This window comes from Acinonyx jubatus, chromosome B1 (genome assembly GCF_027475565.1).
Source record: "Acinonyx jubatus isolate Ajub_Pintada_27869175 chromosome B1, VMU_Ajub_asm_v1.0, whole genome shotgun sequence".
Lineage (NCBI taxonomy): Eukaryota > Metazoa > Chordata > Mammalia > Carnivora > Felidae > Acinonyx > Acinonyx jubatus.
Window position 1 is genome coordinate 148,007,907 of NC_069382.1, and position 19,501 is coordinate 148,027,407.

Here is a 19,501-nt window from a genome sequence, read left to right on the forward strand (position 1 = left end):
CTGCAAATAGTGACAGTTTTATGTCTTCCTTACCAGTATTTGGTTACTTTTATATCTTTTCCTTCCTTGTTTGATAACTGTGGTTAGGACATGCAGTACCATGTTGAATAAAGTGGCAAGAATGGACATCTTTGTCTTATCCTTGATCTCAGAGGAAACATTTTCACTATTTCACCATTGACTATAATGTTAGCTGTGGGTTTTTCATTTATGGTCTTTATTATGTTATGTTCCCTTTAAACCCACTTTGTTGAGAATTTTTGTGGTGAATGGATGTTCAATTATGTCATGTGTTTTCTTCAACTATTTAAATTGTCATATGATTTTTTAAGTATTATTTATTTATTTTGAGAGAGACAGCGTGAGTGGGGGGTGGGACAGAGACAGAGAGGGAAATGGAGAGAATTTCAAGTAGGCTCTGTGCTGTCAGTGCAGAGCACAACACGGGGCTCAAACTCACAAACTATGAGATCATGACCTGAGCTGAAATCAAGACTTGGATGCTTAACCAACTGAGCTTCCCAGGCAACCTGATCATATGATTTTTATTTTTTATTTTGTTGATGTGGTCTATCATATTGATTGATTTACAAATATTAAGCCATCGTTCCATCTTGGGAATTAATCCTGAATGATAATGGTAATGTTATTTTTAGTGTATTGTTAAATATAGTGTACTAATATTTTGTTGTGGATTTTTGCATCTACATTCATCAGGAATCTTGGCCTGTAGTTTTCCTTTTCTTTATGTCTTTATCTGGTTTTGGTATCAGGGTAATGATAAGTGGTAGAATTCACATATGAATCCATCTGGTTCTGGACTTTTGTTTGTTGGCAGGTTTTTGATTACCAATTCATTTTTGTTACTAATAATTGGTCTGTTGAGATTTTCTATTTCTTTCTAATTCGGTTTGGGAAGGTTATATGTTTCTAGAAATTTATCCATTTATTCTAGGTTGTTCAGTTTGCTGGCATATAGTTTTTTATAGTATACTCTTAACAATCCTTTGCATTTCTGTGGTGTCAGTTGTTACTTCTCTTTGGGGTCCTTTCTGTTTTTATCTCATAGGTCTAGCTAAAATTGTATCAATTTTATTTATCTTTGCACAGAACAAGATTTTGGGGTGCTTGGCTGTCTGAGTAGAGCATGCAACTCTTGATCTTGAGGTTTTGAGTTTGAGCCCCACATTGGATGTAGAATTTAGTTTAAAAAATCCCTTGGTTTCATTGATCAAATTATACATGAACAGTTTAATACATTTCCCATTCTTTGAAACTAAAAAAAAAATGTCAGGATGAGGAGCTATACAAACATTTGGAGCTGTGGACTCGGGGAGCTGAGTACCTCTAAGCCTTGTACATGCAGTGGTCTCTCCCAAACCAGATAAAAACTTCACTGTTGAAAAGTGACAGTGGCTTGGTAGGTACATTAGGAAGAGTGGTGAAGTCCTGCAATATGTGGGGAATAGATTTTAGGATTCCAGAGGTAGGACAATTCTGGAAGATTGGGCTCAGGGTAGTACAGTGACATGGTTTGCTCAAATCAATATATATAAACAGTAATGATATCAAGGAAGTATAATAATATTTAAGTTGGTGCAACTAAACTGCATAAAGTAGGTTTCAAAGTTGTCTTCGCTAATGAAAGAATAGCTTATAAAAAGGTCTTTGCATAACTTGTAGGTAGAGTCCCTATAAGCCATTAATATTTTTATTTTGTTTTGTGGCTACATAATTTAAGAAAAAAATTTTTTTCAAATAATTATAGTTTAAACCTGGGAAATAATTACTCATTTACAAAGTATAATAGCATATATTTTCTTATTTGCATATAGCACCATGTTTCTGTCCTTAAATCTAACAGAACCCTTTAATATTTGAATAGGCACAATACCACTTATTTAGCAATTACTAAATACCAAACACTGCATTAAACATCTGGCAAATAATTCTCACGTAATATATCAATAAATCCTCATGTAAAACTTAAGATGTTAATAATTATTATCCTCATTGAAAATTAAATATTTGAGTTTGGAGAGCTTAAGAAATTTACCCATGTCATTTAGATGCTGATTGTTGGAGGCATGACCCAAACTCAGACCTATCGCTCCAGAATGTAAATGCTATACCATTTGATATTCTGGTTAGAAAAGTTTTGCTAAGAATAGATCCTCAGGATGCTTATTTAGAAAGAATTTCATGGGAAGAGCAAGATGCATATTCTTTAGAGAATATTGCCAAGATTAATTACCTCAAGAAATTTGTAGACCTTTTTTACGCACTTGAGTTCTGCAAAGGAATTTGACGACGGAACTTTTTATTTTTAAAAAGTTTAAATGAATATTTAGTAGAAAACTTTATCATTTTGAAATGATATAAAGTAACGATAGAAAGGAAAATGTAGAATGCAGTAAGTAGTCTCATGTAATATTCACAGTATAACATTGCCTGCAATCAGAATCTTCTATGATGGATACTATTCCAGTTCACTAATTCCTGGAGAAAAACAGAATATCTTGGAAGCTGTAAAAGAAAGGAGGAAAAGGGGACTATCTGAGGCTGTCATATTGACAGTGATTATAAAAGTTAAATGTAATTTGAGTACTGCCGAAGACATGATGGTGTTTTTTAATAATTTTTCCATTAATTTTACATTTGATGATATTATTGCCTTGACTGTTTGATTTCATCATTTTGAGATATTATAATCTTGAAGAAAAAACTAAATACTTTGTTTAAATTTCAGGAATTTATGTCAGCATAACTATATCTTGTATTATTCTTTTACAGTAGGTATGCCAAACCTTGGCCCAACAGATCTTAAAATATTTTTCCTCCATGTTAAACCTTTTTACATCCAAAGTGTGGAGGACATAGCAGAGGAATATGTACAAATCCCCATTCCACCTATTGTGGGTGTTTACAGTGACAGACTCTGTCAGTCACAAGACATAAATAACAGGATCCAGAAATGCTCTTGAACTCCCTTTGTGAGGAGTAAAACTTGCTATTAAATGAAATAGATTCTCTCTAAATCTTAGCCAAGTCTTTATTTCACCTCTGAGAAATAAACTAGCTAAAAAAGAAACATTTATGTTCACAAAACTGGGTTACAGTGTCAGCCCATTGACATTCAGTCTTCCTCATAGTCATGGTTGTTGCCATATAGTGGTGCCCTGGTAATTAATTTTCTTGTTAGGTCATAAGGGAGCACTTAAGGAAGAGCTGTAGTAGTTTGCTCCCTTGTACACTGGACAGATAAATCAGTGATCATGGATTATTTTTAAGCCTTTTAACGTTCATTTTAGAAGTAATGCCACACTCAAGAGAGATTTTACATTTCTTTCTCTTTGTTTGAATTTTCATCAGTAATAAGCCAAAACTCAAAATTACATTTAACACACTCTTGCAAAAACAACAAAACAAAAACTTGCCATACTTAGGTTTTGTCTTGGTCTGGTCTTTGGCCTAAAAAGGATTCTAAAGAAACTACAATTCTCTTCTTGCCTAGAGATGAAGGCAGATGGTATTGAGTACATTTAGTTCTTCAACAACAGTTTTCTATAGCATTAGCAGTAAATCTACCATTTGCAATCTATTGTCTATTTAAATCTATTTAATTTACATTTAACAAGACACCTCTTATTCTTGTGAGTTAATTAAAGAGTTAGTAACTATTAAAAGGATACTAATTGAAATGCAATAAATAACCGAGTTGGTGTGTAATTAACCAAATTTACATAAGTAATAAACACAGTATTGCAGGCTTCCAGAATCAAGTTGAACTAATGCTGATAGTCTAATCTCATACAAGAGCAAATATCTAGGCTTTAATTAGCATAAAACAAAGTAGCTGTGGCAAATTAAATGTATATAATTTTTTTAAGTAACTGCCAAAGAATAATGTAACTATGCCTTATGTGGTCTTTTAACATCATGGTGATCCCTATTAAACTTTCAATGTCTCTTTTCAGGAAGAGAACACGTTCAGATAGGGGGCAAAGGATCACTCCCACCTTCATAGGATTTGTCATTCTCTCTAGCCACAGCAGTTGGTTACTTTTTGCATCCCTAGTTTACCCTTCATATGCCCTTCAGTACTCCATCTCCTACATATCATCATCCTCAATTTAAGAAATGTTTCTGTAGGACTTTCACAGCACATTCTAACTTAGGAGATCTATGCCCCTTGCAACTCCCTAACTGATTATGGTCTTGTGCATTTATGATATGATTTCATAGAAAATATATAGCTCATAGGTCTTAACAGACTTTTGAAAATAATCTTTTTTCTCCAGTGTGTGTGAATCTGCCTATAAAACACATTAATGCATCATAAAATGAATCCTAAAACTCCATCTGTTTGTTATTTTGGTGATGTAGCATGTCTTATTCAAGTAAATGGCCATGATATATTCTAAAATGAGGATAAGTGGAAGAAAGATAGAAGCCAATAGTAAACCAAAGTACTTTAGTATTTAGTGTGTGGGTATAGAAGAATATTTGCTGCTGTGAGATTTGTTAAATATATTCATGGTTTTCCTTCTTTTTGCTAAATTATAAGTCTCCAATATGCAGGCTAAACAGAGTCTCTGTTTATCTCTGAAAATGTGGTATTTAGAGTGATTTTTTACTAGTTTGTAACTCATGTGCAAATATTCTCCACTTAAATTCTTCTTGAATGTTTTCACTTGCTTGGAAGAAAAATTAAGAATTTGTCTTTTAAGAAAGTTTGTGTTATAATCCTTATACTGATATAAGACCATGTTATAATTAATAGATCATAATGTTAAAATTCACAAAGACTTCTCTGATTTAATTCTAAGGTTATTGCTTTTGTGGTCTAGGTAATCAGTCTTCACTCTCATTGATATTAAAAACAAAAACATTGGGTTAAAAAAATCAGATAAAAAATAACCTCTAAGAGTAACATGGATTTGGACAAAAATAAAATAGAAATAACTATGATTATATTCTTATTAAGAAGTAAATAATAGTAGCACATCCACCAAATATATTGGTGGTTTCAATAGTAAAAATAATTCATTAGAAGGGGCCAGCTAACATGTTTATTTCCAAAGAATCTGTTGTCTTTAAAAGAAATATTTAAGGAATAACAGCATTATATACTGAAAACACTTTTGTTAACTTTGAGAGTGAGAGAGAGGGAGAGCGTGCACGCAAGTGTAAGTGGGGGAGGGGCAGAGAGAGAGAGAAAGACAGAAAGAGAAAGAGAGAGAGAGAGAGAGAATATCCTAAGCAGGCTCACAGAGTCCCACGAGGGACTGGGCTCCATCTCATGAACCATGAGATCATGACCTAAGATCATGACCTGAGAAGAAACCAAGAGTTAGCCACTTAACCAACTGAGCCACCCAAGAGCCCTTGAAAACCCTTTTTTAAAAGTCTGGTTTAAGCCTTGCAAAAGGTTTCTGCTACTACCATTAAAATTACAAACTTTAAATTGCCATTGTGTTCACCTGATTTGTAATAATGTAATGCAGAGAAGCATTATCTTCATTCTAAATATATTTAAGTCTTTATAAAATAATAAAGACAAAACATATTTAATGGCAACAATAGGTTTTAGGGCTTTCTGCTAAACATGAGAATAATTTGATCATTTTTCTGAATTATGTTCCCTTCTTGTTTGGTTTCTCAACAGCATTTTATATGGAGACATTTCTTGCTATGGCTAATAACTTGTTTTGCAAATAGCCCTTTTTTCAAATTATAAAGATTGATTATACAATTGAACAGTACAAATATTCATATATTTAGATGTCTGTGAAATTGTTTTTCACAATGTTGAGTAATCAAGTTGACAGATTTGAGTGTGTGTGTGTGTGTGTGGCGAGCGCGTGTGTGTGTATGTGTATATAGCTGTGTCATGCACCCTGTCAGTTACTGGTACGGATTCCATGAAGGTGAAGGCTCTTTGCTCACAATCCATAAACCATATATCCAAGCTATTCTAATTCTTCTCATTTCTTTCCGTTGTCTGGAAGCTTGCATACACTAAGCTAGGGACTCTAAAGCTATGCTTCTGCTGCATATAGATGTTCTGTTATTAAAATTTACACAAGGAGTATTTTCCAAATTCATGGAGAAGAAAATAAGAAATAGCATTTTCTAAATTAAGTGTTATTTCTTAACCCTTTGTCATCTGCTATAAGAGCTTGCAGCTACATAGTGAAGTTTAGGGTAACGAATGCTAACAGAAAAACTGAAGGCATATTTAGAACTGTAAAGCATTTTGTTAGACCAAGTGTGATTTCCATTTGCCTTTATGTAATATTGGCCCTTTCCGCTGGTAAAAAATGATTTATATTTTGAATCCTAGAATCCAATGTCAATATTTCCTAGTGTTCACCAAAGAATGCTTTGACTTCCAGACGCTCAGCCACATGAACACTGAGAATATCTGCACTGAGCTTTTCATTTGACACTTCCTCAGTCTCTTCATTTTCTCCTATTTTCCTCTCTCCAGAATGCTGACTTACATTCTTGCTGTTGGGGATTGAAGTGAAGTAATTCTACCTATTGTCTCCACGGCTAGCTCTAACTTAACTGTTCTGCCCAAGGACAAAATGTAAGCATTCACTCTCATACCCAATTCTCCAGTAAGGGAAACTGTCTGAAAATCACTGCCTGCCCCTCCCCCAATGTCTGCTGCTATTTTCCTCTCCCAGCACAGAAGGTATCTTAGATTTTCTGGGAACAGACTCTGAACAGAGATTTGCATGCACAAAGCTTATGAGGGATACTCTCAGGAATAACATCTGTTGGGAGTAAAGGAAGGAAGCAGGAATGTAGGGAAAGAAGAAAATTACAGTGTGGTTGGAATAATGCTATTGGAATAATGGCCTTAGCAGTATTCCTGCATGGAACTCTGAAGTTAGGGTGACCATCAGAAATGTCTCAAATTGAGGCATGAAGCCTGGGGTGATTTACTGTCCCTTCTGATGGCTCATTGGATGACTGCCAGTCCGAGGGAAGCATATAACCTTGGGTGAGGTCACTTTCACCTCCAAAGATATTCTAGCAGTGCAGGCAAGAATGCCTTCTTCCCAAACGCAGGTTGTATGGGTGATGAACCAAAGCATTCAACTGACTACTGACTAGAGTCAGTCACGAAAATTCGCTGGCCTTTCATTTTCCTAATTGCTATGACATAGCTTTCTGTGTAAAGAAGTGCCATTTTGTTTTTAACCATTAAAGTCTTTTAAGACAAATAGTTTAAGGTATTCAAATAATTAGTTTCAATCATTTGTATGTAAGTATACAGATAAGGATAGATAAAAATGTGGAGATAATCTTATGAAATAAATACTGGCATTTTGAAAGTGATTCCCAAATTCAGGTTATAGCCAATAACCAAATAATGTTGCATCATGTGCAGAATAGGTGAATTTTTTTTTAATTATAAGTGTTTTATCCTCACAGATTATCTAGATCAACTAAGTGTTATAAATGCATTTTCTTATTCTTCTCTGGCCTGAAACAAAGGAATATAAGAAAATATCAAATATTACTTATATCTCAATACTAATTATATTGAGCTATAACATGTGTAGGTAACAGGAATCATTGTTTTCTATCTGAGAAATGTTTACTTGGAATCAAAATTGGGGAAAACTACTTAGTATTATAACAGGATACATGGGGTGCCTGCATGTCTTAGTCCTTGAGCATCTGACTCTTGATTTTGGCTCAGGTCATGATCCCAGGGTCTTGGGATTCAGCTCCATGTTGGGCTCTGCACTGAGTGGGAAGCCTGCTTGAGATTCTCTCTCTCTCTCCTCCTCTCCTCTCCCCTGCTCGCATGCTCTCTAATATGTTTTGTTAAAAAAAAAACACAAAAAAACAAAATCAGGATAAGTAAACCATAAATTTATTCTTAGAACTTTTATAAACCTTATTGTGAGAATTAAAATTTTATTATAACTTTCAATCAAAATTGTTGTTTTGATTGCACTCTGTTTAGATAAAATCTATCACCACTTGTGTCTATTTTGAGATCTATTGTTATTGAGGAAATCTTATATGACCACATTTTGAGGCATAACTTTGATTTGTACCATATTACTTTCTCTTCCTGTACTCCTATAGCCAATTGAGAATTCTATCTCAATATAATAAAGCAGATTCCATCATTTGTAATGAAATAAACCTGCTATGGGTTTTATTGAAGTGAGGATAAATCCTGAATACCCACTTATGATTCTTACATTTATTCACTCAAAAATATTTATTATTCACCTATTATGCACGTCACATTTGGCCTTAATCTGTTGGAGTATTTGGAAGTCTACTGAAAAATTATATATCTCAGAAAGGTCAGTGGAACTCATGATTAATAGATTCACTTTATAGAATATCCAAATTAGCTATTTCTAATGTCCAGAAAATATAGAAAGTTAATAAATTGAATTACATATACTTAAGTATTTCGTGTCAAATAATTTCTATTGTTTAGCCACCTATTGTATCATGTATTTGGTTTGTAAAAATCATCTACACTGGAAACACTAGTGAGCAAAGCATTCTATTAATTTGTGGTGGCATCTCATTCATACTGTTTTAGGCAAAAGGTATTCTAAAAAGGTGAACAATTCCAGGAAAATGGTAGTACATTTGCAGTTTAAAGTTTTGCCACAAGTCAAAACTATTGAAGCCTCAGACTGTTCACTCTAGTGTTAAGGTGAAGTTGGAGCAGTTACACAGTTTTTCAGGCATTTTGGAGCAGTAATCTAGTAGTTCACTGCTTGAATATTGAAGTGTCACTTCTGGGAGTAACAGTCCTACTGAGTCACATCTTATAATTGGAAAAGCCCGACTCCTAAGTCAGAAACACATTTGTATGTTACATTTTCAATGTGTTGGCACTGGCAGTTATAGAACTTAGGAAATTTTATGTTCTTGTACAATTTATACAGGTAATGGATTTATTCATCCTCTTTGTTTTTTCTTTTTGTATGTAACGTTGATTTAGGTGATACCATACATTTAGGCGTATTTTTAATTCTATAGCAGTCATTACTCTAGCTTTAAGAAAGAAAGAGCAGACAATTTATGTTCAAAAACTCAGATCATAATAGGTTATCTTTTACATTTTGAAAGACTTTGTGAGTTTTCACCTGCCTCAAATATCTACAAATGCTCTGTTTAACACAAGTGTATTCTGCAGTGGACAAATTTGCACATTCATGGGTTATGCACAAGTCTCCTATGAAATATGGAGACTACCTGTCTCTTTGAGAAAAGGCTGCAACCAGTTTTCTCTCCTTGTCATCCCTGGGTCTGAAATAGCAAATGGAAATTAATTCTTTTCAATGGATTATTACCTTAGAATAACTGATAGAAATTTCAATGAGTGAAAAGAACCCTTGGCTGAGAAAATATCGTGGCTAGGGGCACCTGAGTGGCTCAGTGTGTTAAGCATCCGACTTTGGTTCATATCATGATCTCACCGTTTGTGAGTTTGGGCCCCATGTCAGGCTCTGTGCTGACAGTTCAGAGCCTAGAGCCTGCTTTGGATGCTGTGTCGCCCTCTCTCTCTGCCCCTCCCCTGCTCGTGCTCTGTCTCTCTGTCTCCCTCTGTCAAAAATAAATAAACATTAAAAAGAAAATATTGTGGCTAGGGAAATATTAATTATTCTAAATATTATGCTTTATCAAAAGCACATTCATAAACAAGTAGACAAATTTAGAGAGGTTAATAAAAATTACTAAAGATATGCTTTGCAAATCTACTTTAGTTAAAAGGGTCCTATCTGAGTTAAGTACCATGTCACGTAGAGGACCCTGAATCCGACCTTAATTTAGGATTCTATACTCATGAGCAACTCCTGAAATAGACTACTTATTTTAACTGGTAATTATACACACACACACACACACACACACACACACACACACACACAATAGTGATATTCTAGTGAAATAGAATTCTTGTGTACAGGACCTACCTTGAATTACATAATTAAAGTATGCTGTGTCATCATTCTGACTGTTGTGTTGTAGTTTGGGCTCATTAACGCAAAACATTGCTCAAGGTATTTAACTTCTGAGTTTTGAACCTAACTGAAAAGAATAATTACAAATGCAATGTGTAAATGAGGTAGAATCACGTTCTTCTGAGTTTGCTTTGCTTAATCTATTTAAAATTTCTGTGAGTTGGACTTGCCCAAACCTTAACCATAAAAAGGACAAAACACTTTCACAAGCCGAAAAACGTTGTAATTTATAAAAAATAATACGATGCCCATAGGGGACTAACCTTAAATCAATGCCAGGTTGGGTTTCGAAATATTTTTAGCGTGTTTAAGTTGTACAAGATTTAGATGCTTTGCAGAGACATAATAAAAGATGACAGGTTAATTAAATATTGGAGATGCACCAAAACACAGATCCCTCCTCATCACAGGGTTCAGCAGGTGCTTCCTTCTCAAGTGTTATATCTGAGTTGTAGGGAAGTTCACAAACTAATTAGGATCATGCTGGATGACTGGTTATTACTTGAATAACTTGGTATTCAGGGTTTAGGAATATTAACATGATATAACACTGGAGGAGCATGCAAACATTTACTAATAGAGTTTGTATTAACCCACGCAAGTGCTATGCTTGTTTCTTCGTGTGTTTTTTGTTTTTGTGCTTGTTTAGAAATTTCACTTAAAATGAGCAGAAATAGCACATGGGGAAACAAAGATACAAAAATCTGTCTCACAAAAAGCAACCAAAAGTAAATCTAAGAGATCATTATTTCCTAAACTTGTGATGATGTGGTTAAGGGGTTGTTATATTGCAGGGTTAGCTTTGTCTGAATATTATCAGATCCTTGATGATTTTTTTTGATAGACCAAATAATCTAAATTATAATCTTGCTAACAGTAGAGTATCAGAATTCTAGGAACTTCTTAGAATTTTCTAATCAGATTATTTCCGTTTATATTTTCTTTTTTATCTGTTTATACACTCCCACCTTCCACAGATGAAGATCTCTTTGAGGAACTTCATCTTTCATGTTTGCCAAGAAAATCTAGTATCAGAATAATTATAAGAGAAACTCATTAAGTATTTAAGGTAAATTAATAACAGATTACAATGTTAATTATAGATCACTTACTTCAATGTATAATTTTTATATTATTGCAATTTATAATTAGTAACAGATTATATAAATTGAATTTTTAGTAGGTTAACTTTCTATGTGTTGAACTCAATTGCCTGAGGGTATCCAAACACATCTTTATTCCTCATACAGAATCTCTTTTAAATCCTGTATCTGTGGATTTTCAGTGAATCACACATACAAACACATACTATAAACACTGATTACATTTTTATAACCTTTTTCTTTTCATTCTGAAGTGCAATCAAGTCTCATTTCTGTGCACCCAACCCATGCCATATAAATAAATCTATATTAATGGGGCACTTTAAAATAGAGTCATAACAAGAAAGAGTAAATCACACAAAAAGTCAGTCATTTATATTTACCATTTAGAATCTCTTCACTCAAAGGCATGCATATTTTATAAGGAAACCATAACTGCACCAGATATTGGCGAGAAAATTATGACTCTGCTTGACCATGTGGTACCAGACAAATGTACCAGTTTTGGGTCCCAAAATGGTGAAATGCCTTCAAGCCAATCTGAAAGAAATAATAACAATTTGAAATAATGTGCGCTTAGTTTCCATTTGTACACCTCTGAGTACACTATTAATTTTGTGGTTAAAGGGCTATTACAGAAAAGAACAGAATGAAGTAATATTCAGCAGGTGCTAGACAATATGTGCACACGATAAGCATCAGGGAGCCACCTGGGTTTGTCTAACTCCAGCCAAATCAATCTTTTATCCAATAATGAAAGATGATTCAGACATAGAGGGAAAGAGAGCACAGCATTGTATATTATTCCTAATGCAGTGATATACTTTTAGTGCAGATTAACTATTTGAAATCTCTCTTCCTCTCGCTCTCATATACATATATTTATATGCACAGATACATATATATGAAAATATCAATCTGTATAAATATAGATAACTGTATTTCTACAGGCCTTCTTCGAAAGTTGAAATGTCCTAAAAAGAACTGGCGAGGCTGGATACAGCCTTTCTTTTCCCTAGTATTGAATTAAGAAGGAAAATATGTGTCATTCCCCAAGCAATAGCAATCAATAAGCATTTATAGCATGCCTATTAATATTTTTTAGGATTATTAATGGTGGCTAGATCTGTGTAATTAGTGTCAGGTTATAGAATTAATTTATTTGTTCACCAAAGATTTAGGGAGTTTAAGCTGTGTCCAAGAGAGTTGCTACTGTGTGGTACATGGGATTTGGTTAATTGTGTCTTAGTTTCTTTCCTTTCATTTACAAAATAGAGACAATAATAGTTCTATTTATTGAGGTTGTTTAGGAAGATGTAATAAGCTGATACAAAGAAAATTCTTGGAAGAATGTCTATTAGCACTTAGTAAGCACTGAATATATGGTAGAATACAGATAACATGCTATTTTTTTGTTTTGATTAAAGAGATAAGCTCTAATTTTTTTTTTTTATGTTTATTCATTTTTGAAAGACAGAGACAGAGCACAAGCAGGGGTGGGGCGGAGAGAGAGGGGGACACAGAATCTGAAGCAGGCTCCAGACTCTGAGCTGTCAGCACAGAGCCCGACGTGGGGCTCGAACCGCAAGATCATGACCTGAGCTGAAGTCAGATGCTCAACTGACTGAGCCACCCAGGCACTCCAAGAGATAAGCCCTAATTAAATCTTCTTATACCAAATGCTGAGGGTCTGTCCAGACTTCTTAGTTTATTAGATACTATTTAAGTGGGGAAAGACAGGTATTTACCAGGGGTTGGAATATTTTTTCCCTGAAATAATATTACTTTGATAGACATGGACTTTTAATTCTGTGAAGGCATTCTTTGCAGTGGGAAAGATGAGCATGATGATTTTTAAGATTATGGCTTTGCCATTTTTTTTTTCTTTTTGGTCTTTTCTATGGTCAGCAGCTTTTTTATCCCTCAGGTTATAGAAGAGGTAGCACACATCTCTGATATTACTTCACAGGTGATAGTGCTGTTTATAAACCATCGGTGAGAGATGGTTGAATACCAATGTACAGTTTGGCTTACTTGTAGGAGGTATGAGAAAAGGTTAATACAGGGGATAAAAATGCTGTTTCCAGTATCCCAGTGGGTATTAGAGCCGAGCAGCTGAATGCTCTCATCCTTGGTAAGAAGCATGAGACTTGAGATGTAATAAAGTTTTATGCTTTTGGTAAAATCATTAAATTCTCTGGGCCATTGTGTTATTATCTTAATGATGAAGATGCTAGTTTAGTAAGGTACCATTGAGTACTAAAATGTTAGTATCTGTTCTGGTACACTTTTTGTAAGCTAAAAGAATGTCTCCTTTTACAGTTTACTGCAATAGATGTGGAGTGACAATCATTCCTATCATTTTCAGTCTTTGAGTAGACAACCCTTATATAGAATTTTAAAAGAAAACGTGAAATATTCTCCATATTTCCTAGTCATGTCAACTATAAAATACTTTAAACTACTTCAAGGAAGTGGCAGGTGCAAAAGTTTCTGTTACTGTTCAGCTGTAGGACAGAAATGTTTAACTCTTTGGAATATCAGTCTAGTTTTCTGAGTTCATCATAAACAAACTAAATATTTTTATGAAAAGTGTCAATAAAAATCCCAGAAATGGTTGTGCTACCAAACAGTGTGGAGCAGATGATATATCAATATTTAATTTCCTACTGCATTAGATCTCTGCCTCCAAAGAAAAATATAAATTACTATAGATGTGTTCTGAATATGTGCAGCTCCATTCTTCATTGAACAAACTAAGTTGAAGAAGGTAGCTTGAAGTGTATTGAAAAATTAAAAAAAATTATTAGGGGAAGAAGAGAATATTTTTTCCTGGTCTAAAAAATGTATTTAGAGAATATGCATCAATTTAATTTTTAAACCAAATTTATTACAAAATGTGCTAAGGCAGTGAACATGTTTTAAACGGTGTTCGTCTTTTTAAGGCGGGAAATAAGTTGCATTTACAATTTAATTCTAATCCATTTGGTTAGACAAGTTAAATGTGAGAATGTAAATAGAGAACCTGAAGAGAAGAGGAAAAAATCTCTTTGGAAACAGGCTATTTTTTGTACCACTCTGTTAATTTGTCAAGACAAGGGTGTGAGCAAATTCAGGGCCAGAATGATTTATGGTGATTCATTCATTTTAATTATCTTTCTAAAGTTCTGAATAAACACAACTCAAACTCTTTTGGTCTTCTCTTTTTGGTTAATGGGCCTTTTATAAGAACACTGCATTGTAATTAAGTGATCAAATTCAGGCTGCTACAATAGAAAAAGCCATAAACTGCTTTCAGATTTCAGGAAGTGCAAAATCATCTCATTTCCTCTGACACCATAACTTTTATTGTTTGATTCATGCTTCTTCAACCTTTCTACCTCGTTTCTAAAACAGACCTCAGGTAACACTGAAAAAAAAAACTAGAATATATAGAAAACTAGAAACAAAGAGAAGATTATTTCTGGGAGGATAATGAGAATCAACTGAGATTCCAAAAGAAAGACACTTGGTCATGGAGAAGAGGACAATAAAGAAAAGCTCAAAAATTTTGCTCATTTATTTCAACACTATAGAAGTTTTCAAATCCAGTTTTATTGCTTAGGAATGAGCATTTGAACCACAAATAATGGTCCTTTATTTTTAGAAGGTATCCAGGATTAGATATAACAATGCCTTCCTGTGCTTCAAAGTAACTTATTCCCCCAAGCAATCATGATAAGTAGAAAAGCCCACCCTCATCTGAAACATTTAACTCTTCTATTGAGTTTCCCAAGTGTGTGCTCATTTTCCCCAAAGTAAGATTAAAAACAATTGTTTGCAAACATTTCTGTGTCTTACACTATTCTAGTTTCTCTGAGGTATAAACAATAAATTTCCCCAGTGCCTCACTCATTTCCAGATCTTATTCCAAAAGAGTGCACAAACTAATTAAGAAAAATGCATTTATTAAAAAATCCTGGGAATTTTTTGTTATCTCAGATGAGCACAGTACTTTGCAACAATTAAAAGCCTGCTTCGACCTGCATTAAAAGCTTTGCTAAGGGGCGCCTGGATGGCTCAGTCTGCTAAGAGTCCAACTTTGGCTCAGATCATGATCTCACAGTGCATGAATTTGAGCCCCGGGTCAGGTTCTGTGCTGACAGCTCAGAGCCTATATCCTGGAGCCTGCTTTCGATTCTGTGTCTCCCTGTCTCTCTGCCCCTCCCCTGCTTGTGCAAGCTCTCTATCTCTTTCTCTCTCTCTCTCTCTCTCTCTCTCTCTCTCTCTCTCTCTCTCAATAATAGATAAATATTTAAAAAAATTAAAAAAAAACTTTGCCTATAGTAGCATCATATACTTTGTTACTTCCAACTGCTTTGATTTGAGCATATATATTTTAAAAATTGATTCCTGCAAAGTTTGAAAGTCTAGAAGAGAGGAAAAACCCATTATTAGCCTTAGAAATTCTATTTCTATCATTTTAAGGGTTAAATGTAAGATCTTTTACAAAGATAGACTCAAAGTCTAGGAAGTTAACACTGATTCAACTACCAGTAATCCAAAGTGGGGAAGAGCAGAGAAATGCCTTCAAAGACATAGACTAAAATCCCTTAGGGAAAAAGAAACTGTTGAGATTTAGCAGTTTAGAAGAACTGCATACCATGACAACTGAAGATACTTGTGGTTCTTCGAAATGAAAAACATTTCTTAGTTTTCTTACTAGACCAATAAGCAGTAGTCTAAACAGAAGTAGCTGAAGCTAACTCATTTGCATTTCCTTACGGACATGTGTGTGTAAGTCTGTTCTTAAGAAAAAAAATCAGAAGATGAAAGAAAAATTAAAATCTCATCTTAACCATGTATCTTCAGATATTGTGCACCGAAAGGTACAAACCTCATGAAATCTTTCTGCGGGATATGTTATGACAAAGAGGTTTTAAACTCCTCAATGTAACTGACAACGAGGCAGGTGATTAAAAAGGAAGGAAAGACTATAAGTTACAAGCATGATGAGAGAGATACTCAGATTTCATTAATTTACACATCTTTCTTTCCATGTTTCTCCTTGCCCATGCTGGCTCTAACATGCTGTGCCCAGATGAGGACTAATTTTCTCACCGCTCCTTACATATAGGTGAGACCATTTGAATATTTCTCTCTTAATGACATTTGAAGCGAAGGAATATATGACACTTTGAAGCCAATGATTTTAATTATTTTCCAGCCTCTTCTTCTCATTTTAAACTCACCTATGTTGGTGTTGGGAATCCCAGGTGGATATCCTACACTAAAATTATGACGAGTTGCTTATATTGTACATGAGCATTATGTCACTGGGAAAATTATTTCTTGAGTCACTTCAATGAAGTGGCTACTGATGATGACTTCCATGTAGCAAAGCTACAGCCTGAAGACCTGCTGCTTGATCTGACATAAGTTCTGAATTTGGGGGCTTGTGACAACTTTATTTCTCACTTTAATTAATAAAAGTGCAATCTGTTTTTTTTCCTTCAGTCTCCACTCTTTAGTTAGCATAAGACAGTCCCTGAGGGACTGATTATCCCTGAAAATAGAAAGAAGGGCATCCCTGAGCTTCTAAGGCAGAGAGCCAGATGCAGGCAGCCTTCTCTTTGATCATTTTATTATAATTTACATCTTCATTCATCCTAATCATTTTTAAGATGGGATATAAATGTGTTTGTTTCCAAGTAATCCATCTTTAGAACCCTAGTTTAACAATCTCTGCCTTTCTTATAAAACGTTAATGTTTTATTTTAAATCAAATACTAAGTTATATTGAATACATTTGATCAGAAAGAAATTTGTCATCCTGGTACATAGAAATTTTTGAGGTTATTAATAAATACATCAGTTGAATGTGATTCACTTTTTCTTGGAGGTATGTGTGGAATTCTGCATCTGCTTTTTTTTAAAAATTTTTTTTAACGTTTATTTATTTTTGAGACAGAGAGAGACAGAGCATGAACGGGAGAGGGTCAGAGAGAGAGGGAGACACAGAATCTGAAACAGGCTCCAGGCTCTGAGCTGTCAGCACAGAGCCCGACGCGGGGCTTGAACTCACGAACCTGTGAGATCATGACCTGAGCCGAAGTCGGACGCTTAACCGACTGAGCCACCCAGGCACCCCTGCATCTGCTTTTGTATTGAAATATTACACAGTACATTCCCATATTTGGAAGATGTCATGGTGAAAGTGGTGGGCAGAATAATAAACCCTTAAAAATGTGCTAAACACAATCCCTGGGATGTGTATATTGTTACTTTACATGGCAAAGAGTCAAAGGGCCTTTGCAGAAATGAATAGGGATATGTATTCTGAGATGGGAAATTATCCTGGATTATCCAATTGACCAAATCTAATCACATGAGTCCTTAAAAGCACGAAACTTTCTTGGCAGAGCTTAGAGACAGATGTGACCATGAAGAAGGGTCCAAGAACTGAAATAGTGCTGCCTTTGCAGATTAGGGAAGGAGAGCCCAAGCTAAGGGATATATAGATCTCTGGAAACCAGAAAAGGCACGGAAACAGGTTTCCCCTAGAGCATTCTTGGGAGGGGGGAAACACAGCCATCTTGACATCCCGAAATCTGTGTGGGACTTTTGACCTTCAGAAATGTAAAATAACAAATTTGTGTTGTTTTAGCTGCTAAATTTCTGGTAATGTGTTAGTATGGCAGTAGAAAACCAACATAGTAAATAATTTACATAGATTATAAGGAGACACTTGTGAAGGCACCATGTCATCTTGAAGATGAAGGACAAGAATAAAACAGAAGAAGAACTCTCAGAGAACCAACTGCACAAACAACATATCATAGAGTCTCTTAGGGGAGTCTACATCTCACTAATGACTTTTAAAGGAGCAGTATCATTTGTACACAAAGGACACTCTTAATGGGACAAAGATGGTATGATCTCAAATTTGGGGAAAGCATGAAGTTGAAGGATTTTGGGTGATAAAAGAAGATGCATCAAGTATGAAAATATTTAAAGTAGGATGCCAGCCTGTTTTTTTTTTTTTCTCACTGATATTCTTACCAACAGGACAGTAGACTAAGTATCCATGATTCCAATTAAAAGAAACCTGGAAGTCTCACTCACTGTAGCCAGCCTGGATTCTGCCTTCTCCCACTGCCTGGTCTCTGCATCCACTGACGCCACCTCCACCTCCACCAACGGCAATAGTAGAGGAGATTGCTGGGCTCGTCATTGACAATGGCTCTGACAAGCTCAAGGCAGGCTTTGCTGGGGATGATATCCCCTGGCCATTTTCCTGCCCATGGTTGAGTGCCCCAGCAACAGGGCATTATCGTGAGCAGGTACCAGAAGGACTCCTACATAGGTGATGAGGCCCAAATCAAACCGGGCATCCTGACCCTCAAGTACCCCACTGAACATGGCATTGTTACCAACTGGGATGACATGGAGAAGATGGCACCATACCTTGTACAACGAGCTGTATGTGGCTCCTGAGGAGCACTTCGTGCTGCTGACCAAGGCCCCCTTGAACCCAAAGGCTAGCCATGAAAAGATGACTCAGATCATGTTCCAGACCTTCAATACCCTAGCCATGTACATGGCCATCCAGGCTGTTCCCTCTTCGTATGCTTCTGGCCATGCCACTGGTATTGTCATGGGCTCTGGGGATGGGGTCACCCACACTGTGCCCATCTATGACGGGTACACCCTGCCCCAAGCCATCCTGCATCTGGACCTGGCTGGCTGCTACCTGATGGAACCACCTCATGAAGATTCTTGGGTAGCTTGACTACAGCTTCACCACCACCACCACAGAATGGGAAATTGTGAGTGACATCAAGGAGAAGCTCTGTTTTGTTGCCCTGGATTTCGAGCAGGAGATGGCCACTGCCACCCCTTCATCCTTCCTGGAGAAGATCTATGAGCTGCCTATGTGCAGGTGATTACCATTGGCAGTGAATGGTTCTGCTGTCCTGAGTGCTCTTCCAGCTCTCCTTTATGTGTATGGAGTCCTGTGGTATCCACAAGACCACCTTCAACTCTATCTTGAAGTGTGATGTTGATTTCTGAAAGGACTGCTATGCTAACATGGTGCTGTCTGGTGGGACCATCATATACCCGGGCAATGCCAACAGGATGCAGAAGGAGATCACAGCCCAGCCTGATGAAAAGCAAGATAATCTCTACTCCTGTACTTAAGTACTCTGTGTGGATAGGGGGCTACATTCTGCTGTCTATCTTCCAGCAGATGCAGATCAGCAAGCAGGATTGTGATGGGTCTGGCCTCTCCATCATCCATCACAAATACTTCTAAACGGAGGACATGTGTAGCATTTGCTACATGAGTGAATTCTGAAGTATACATTTGCCCAAATGTATACACCTCATGCTAGC

General features: G+C 35.7%; 1 pseudogene; it reads left to right on the forward strand.

Moving 5' to 3' along the window:
* The window catches only part of LOC106983171 (actin, clone 302-like), a 53,969-nt pseudogene extending 34,468 nt beyond the window's left edge, over positions 1-19,501 (forward strand).